The sequence below is a fragment of the Macadamia integrifolia genome, chromosome 9 (genome assembly GCF_013358625.1).
Source record: "Macadamia integrifolia cultivar HAES 741 chromosome 9, SCU_Mint_v3, whole genome shotgun sequence".
NCBI classification, from domain to species: Eukaryota; Viridiplantae; Streptophyta; class Magnoliopsida; order Proteales; family Proteaceae; genus Macadamia; species Macadamia integrifolia.
Window position 1 is genome coordinate 36,517,962 of NC_056565.1, and position 6,729 is coordinate 36,524,690.

At 38.9% G+C, this 6,729-nt stretch overlaps 1 non-coding gene across 1 annotated transcript; it reads right to left on the reverse strand.

Moving 5' to 3' along the window:
• Nucleotides 1–6,179: 6,179 nt before the first annotated feature.
• On the reverse strand, nt 6,180–6,286 carry LOC122090269. Its single transcript, XR_006143508.1, has one exon. It is a non-coding gene; the product is annotated as a small nucleolar RNA R71 (small nucleolar RNA).
• Nucleotides 6,287–6,729: the final 443 nt, after the last annotated feature.

Sequence of the window (6,729 nt, forward strand, 5' to 3'; positions counted from 1 at the left end):
GATCGATCAAAACAAACATTCTAAAAGAGATCATCAAAGAGAGAGAGCTTCACAGAATTAAAGTAGGAACCACATCTAACGAGGAATGAGAAACCAAAATCATGATCTTAAACAAAAATTTTTAACTGGAACAAAGAAAAATATGAAATCAGATCTACAGAATTTGTAACTAAACCGAATTCTAGAACCAAACCCTATCATCAGATCAAAGCTGAGCGAATCAAGAAATAAGGTTTCCAAGCAAACCGAAATAGATTTCTTGCAGCCGCAGTCAAGTCAAAGAGCACGACATGAAGATCCGGGTCCAGGATAAGAGAAACAATCCCCCCACGGGAGGAAAACCTCACATAGTTTGAAGAAGAAACAACCCTAACGCGCAGGGACAAGCAGAGCCGAATATCCAGAGAGAGCCGAAATCCTAGATAAGAGGAGAGAGAAATGCCTCACACAGAAGGCATCCAAAGGGTCAATTCTTTGAGAATGGCTGTTTTAATAATAATAGAACTGTGTATTTTTTTTGGAGAAAAGGAGAAATATAATTAAATAGGAATAAAAAACATAATTACAACCTTTGATAGACCTTCCCGCATGCATCATCACTTAAAAGGACGATCAGATCATCAGGAAGGTTTGAGAGATCCAACATAGTCTCCTGAGGAGATTGAACAAAAGAAGCCAAAAAATCAGCGCACCTATTGATCTCACGAACATGATGTAAAAAAACACAGTGCTGAAAATTTGCATAAAGCTCAAAGATATCATCAAGAAGTGCTAGAGCGAACCATGGAGGGCGAAACTTCCCAGTAATCATTTGAACAGCAGCCAGAGAGTCTGAACGAACCTGAAGGTGGGTACATCGATGGTCCCTGGCTCTCTTGAGACCTTGACGAATGGCGATCAGCTCAACACATAGAATGTTATCATGAACTACGGCACCCGCCAGAGCAAAAACGGGGCAACCCCTTGCATCTCGAGCAACAACGCCGTACCCGCCGAGCCCTTTTCTAATTGAGCCATCACAATTTAAAACAAGCCACGCCGCAAGGGGCCGAGGCCAAGAGAAAAACTGAAGCGGGTGAGAAAGAAACTCCGGTTTGATTTTCCATCGGTGAAAAAACTCCTTAATGGATGAGGAAATCGCAGTTCTGATTTGTAGATGACAGAAACGACCTCTGGTATCGCTAACAATTCGATGAAAAAGCTCGTCCACATTGGTAGACTCCGATTTGAAGATACGGTTATTGCGCTCGCACCAGATTCGATAGACCACTGCCGAAAAGCAGAAACTCTGAACAGAGGAAACTACAGAGTCCCCCTTAACATTCTGACAGAGCCAAGAAACTTCTTCAGACCATGAAGGCAAAGTATATCTCTGAAAACCACAAAGCCGCAACAACCGATGCCAAATTTCCGAAGAGTATGGACATTTGAAAAATAGATGGTCAAGGTCTTCTATATCCACGTTGCATAAGACACATCTAGTGTCCACCACCAAGCCCCATGAGGCCAATCGGGCTTTGGTAGGGAGCCGTTTGCGAACCGCGAGCCAAGCAATGAAGGCAAAACGCGGATGAGAGTAGCGAAACCATATCAGATGATGCCAATTCACCACAGCACCGGGACGCCGAACAACATTCCATGCCGAACTGATAGAGAAAAGCCCAGAGGAGGAATGAGTCCAAACCGTCTGATCCATGGAAAGCCGAGAATGAGAACGAGTATTTGTGATCTCTGTCCATCTATTTAAGATAATGGGATCCTGGTGACCCTCATCCCATACACCATTCTCAGAGAGGAGTGCCGAAACCGTCTCATAGGGGTTACGACCCAATGCTTCCACGATAAGAGACCCATCCGAACATAATGGACCATTTGGCAACCAAGGGTCATACCATAATAATGTATTGTGACCAGTGTGAATTAGACTTTTACAACAGGTCACAGCAATATCTCGAGTCGACAAAATTGCATTAAAGGTTTGAGAGCATACAGTAGGAGGAGGAAGAGACCATATCGAGTGGCGACGTAACCATCGACATCGGACAAAGCGCGACCAACTGGATGACACATTAGACGCAATGTTCCATACATGCCTCATTAAAGCAGCGGAGTTCCAGTCACAAAGACGCCGCAACCCCAACCCACCTTCTTCCTTAGGAGTACAAACCACACTCCATGCCACCTTGTAAGAGCCAGTGGTAGCATGTCCCCACCAAAGAAAGCGAGCCATAATGCGCTCTAGTTGATCGAGAGTGCCCTTGGGGAGCTTAAAGACATTTAACCAGTAAGCAATCATACCCGTAATCACAGATTGAATGAGGGTGAGGCGCCCTTCGTATGACAAAGCTTTGGCCTTCCAGGAAGAAAGTCTCGCCTCAACCTTAGAGATCAACTCATTAAACTCATGAGACCTGAGAGATCGAGAGTGGAGAGGAACTCCCAAATACCGGATTGGTAACTGACCAGGTAAAATACCAATAATCTGGCTAAGTTGATTCTGGAGAGCAGTAGAACAGTTTGCAAAATAGATGGCGGATTTGCCTTTATTGATGGCGAGACCCGAGATGGCTGAAAATCTGGAAAGAAGTGTGTCCAACTGGCCGGCAGAAACGTCATCACCCTTCCCAAAGACAAATAGGTCATCAGCAAAACAGATTGAAGAGATCTCAGGCTTTTCACAAAGCTGATGATACCGAAAAACCCCAGACTTGTCAGCTGCCGATAACGAGTCGGAGAAGACCTGAAGAACAATATTGAACAAAAAGGGGGACATAGGGCAGCCCTGTCTCAATCCTCTGTTGGCATAGAGTGTGGTTTGTACTCCTAAGGAAGAAGGTGGGTTTGTACTCTTATCACCACTAATGACTCTTTAGAGGTTTGTACTCTAATCACCACTAATGACTCTTTAGATCCCTTTCTCCACCACGTCATTAGTCCAAAATCCGTTTGAATTACCAATACACAGGAAGTGAAAATTTATCAAAAAGTAGAAAGTAAGTATAGAATTTGTAGGAGCTAGACAGAACACTACGCTACATGAAGCAGGGTGTTTTGATTAAACCTCTTAGGAAGGAACACTTTCGAAAAGAACTAAGCATCACTGTCTTTGTTGGCATATGTATAAAGCGAAGCTACTTAGTAACTTGGGTTTCTGGTGTTTGCTCCACCATGTTATTAAGGCTAAATGTAGTAGAGTAGAATGAGTTCTCTATTAAAGAATGAAAAAAAAAATTCTAAAAAAAAAAAGAAAGAAAAAAAGATACATTATGCCTTGTTGTTTATGATTGATCAACGCTCTAAAACCCTAGTTAATGGTCCCTAACCTACAATGTGGTTTGCCTTAGGATAGGTTATACTTTAGAAAATATAAGGGTCATCCCTATTTGAGATGTGTATTTCTTCCTAAATCTAGATGGAGTATTAAAGCTCATGTATGGGGGCCCTTGGTTGATGTGCTCTAATTGAAAGAGGATGTGTGTTTTATAGTTATTGGAAGCTTTAAATTATAATTCTTCAAGTTAATTTGAATTTTGGATGTATATTCACTGTAAATACCCACATGACACAACTTGCCCACTACGGTAATGATGGGCACATTTATGTGTGAAATCTAAGGTAGTAAAACATGCATTTTACATATTTATAATGGAGCTACCTTGGGTTTTACTCTATTTTTGCAGGTTTTATATTTTCAAGGCCTTAAGGACTATCGGACGCTATATCTCTAATTTTACGCATAAAATGTTTTGTTTCTTTTTATGGTTGCGAAGAGGATGAAATTTTGAGCAAAATGAGCATATTCAATTAAAAGTACATATCCGTTTAGTCACATGTACAAGTTATTATTTTTTTCGGGTCAGAAAAAGAATAATGGATCAAAACTGAACTGAATTGAAATTCAGAACCAGCCCGTCTGCAGTTGTCCCAGGGGTACAAGTAATATTTCAAATGCCAATAAGAATTGATGGACCACGCCTTTAAGGGATTGAAGATTCATTTTTAGTAACAACAACTATTTAGCGTAGTTGGTGAGTTGTGGTGTGCAAAATCCCTTGCTCATTAGGGGGTTCAAGTTTGAACCTCTTAGGTGCCATTTTTTTTAGAGTTTTTTTTTTTAGAAGATTTTCTTCCTCCTACTCATCACACAAATTTATCCAAGAGATTGCGCATAAAAGAGAAGAAAAAAATATAGGAAAAAAAGACAAGAAATAAGAAAAATACCCTACTTGGACGTCTTCCTCTCTCTCTCTCCTATACTCTATAAAATGGAGTCCACCAAACTCTAAAGGGTTGTCCTCTTTTGCTCTCTTTTTCTCTAATTTTTAAATGTGCTCTCCTTCTAATTCTAGTTCTAGTTTTTCTTACTTTAAACACTTTTGTAATTGGTTTTTATTTCATGAATGCCATGTTTTTTTATTTTTTATGGTTCATGTTATTCAAGTTATTCGAATGTGTAATCATTTTAATTTCTAGTTCTAGGTGACAAGAACAAGCTAAGGAGCATGTCTTTCAAGTTCAGTTTTTCCTCTTCAGATTTGTTTTCTCTAGTATTAGCAATTTCAGATTTGATTTATTCCAAATCTGGTTTTTAGTACTGGTAGTATTTCAAATCTCAAGAAGTATTGAAGTTCAAGTAAGTAGGCTTCTATAGTAGTCTTCTCACCCCCCTCTCATTCCCTCTTCTTACTACCCTTTTATTCTTAAATTAGGTTTTAAATTTTTAGTTTTACATTATTGCTCTCCCTTTCCTCCAAGGCTCATGGCTAGATTATGCGTTGGCTTTGCCCCTCTCTAGCCATGAACCCATCCTTTTATTTTTATTATTTATATTGCATCCCTTCCCCTAAAGCCAAGTAGAAAAACCCTTGTAAGAGTACTCTCTGATCAAGTAGGGAAGCTCAAATTATTTATGGTGCATCCCTCAGACTAAGTGGAGACACCTACTTGTGTACCTCTCTCTAGCTTTTTTCTCTTTTTATTTTATTTATTTACTTTTCAGCCTTTTTAATTTCAGCACTTTTGCTTTAGGTATTTGCTTTTTAATTATGTGGTTTGAGTGTTTAAATTCCTAGATGACGAATAGTTAGGGTTAGATGTGAATGGTTAGGTTGTTCAATTTTTAATTTCAATTTCAATTTCAATTTCTAATTTCTAATTTCCCTAGATGTGTTGGTTAGGACGCTTTTAGATGAATTTGAGTTAGAATGGTAGTTAGAAGTAGATCACCATAATCAATCGTTACATTTTTGTATTACTAAAAAAAGCCAAAAATAACGTGGCTCCTCTTCTTGTGTTCGACTCGTTAGCTACACTGATTCGTACGCTTGCGGTTACTTTTAAAATTCAAATAATTTTTTGACGCCGTTACCAGGGAGACAGTTCATGTTATTTTTTGCTTTCTTTTGATAAATTAGAGTGCTTTATTTGATTTTTTTTTTGTTTTTGTTTTTCTTTTATTGCATTCCTGAGAAGAACAACTTGCGATAATAGTTGTATCGGTGGAGTTTACCAAGCCTCATAGTATGATAAAGACAGGTTTCGCCCTGTAGTAGTACTTTAGGAATTGACCTGAGCAACCCTAGATCTCTGCTGGTAAGCTAATATAAAAAAAAATCAGAAAAAGTTTTCAAAAAAAATTTCATTCTTTTGTGTTTGTGGTTTGTCTTATTCTAGTTGTGGATAGTGTTCTATTGCATGAGTGCTGGATGGGTACGTAATAGTGCGAATAGGCTAGAAAGAAGAGATCTAACAAGTAGTGACTCTATACATTTGCTCCCTTTAAAATCTTTCAATATGGGAGATCAACAGCAAAACCCTCCACCTAAATCTTCGAAAGATAGGTTCTACCCTACTAGAACAGCTCAAACTTCCTATATAGTTCTACCACAAGCCCATGGCAGTAATTTTGAGCTCAAATCTCAACACATCACTATGTTGCCCCACTTTCATGGGTTGACCTATGAGGATGCATACTTATTTCTAAAGAAATTTGAAGAAGTATGTGTTATAATTAAGATCCAACAACTTTCTGATGATATTGTTAAGCTTAGGTTCATCACTTTTGCACTAAAAGACCAAGCAAAGAAGTGGTTGTATGGGTTACCCACGAATTCCATAGCTCATGGGAATAGTTTACAGTTGTCTTCCTTAAGAAGTCTTTCCTAACTCACCAGACCAATAAGCTTATAAGTGATATCATTCAGTTTAGGCAAAAGCCTAGTGAGTCATTTTCTAAACTTATAGAGAGATTCAAGGATCTACTCCAAGAATTCCCTCACCATGGCCTAGACTTATGTCATTTATGTCAAATAATTTATGAGGGTATTGGTTACCCAACTAAACAAATGAAAGAGTCTATATGCCTTGAAGAGATTGACATCCTTTACAAATGAAGGAAAGGCATGAGAATTCTTACTTGACTTAGTTGTCAAAACCCGTGAGTGGGAATCAACCCAAAAGAGTGAAAGAACCATATGAGGAAAATGATATTTTGTGGATGGATTAGTAGCCAAGGAAGCTCAATAGCCTTATCAAAAGGATTGAGGCTATTATTCTTAGAGAGCCATCATCAGTCAATTTAGTCAAGATGTGTGCTTGGTGCCAGACCCCTGGACATGTCATAGAAGAATGCCCCAATACCTCTGGGGGCACTTCCAATGAAAATGTGAATGCTTTATATCAGAATAATCCATATAGTAATACTTACAATCTGGGATGAAGAAATCACCT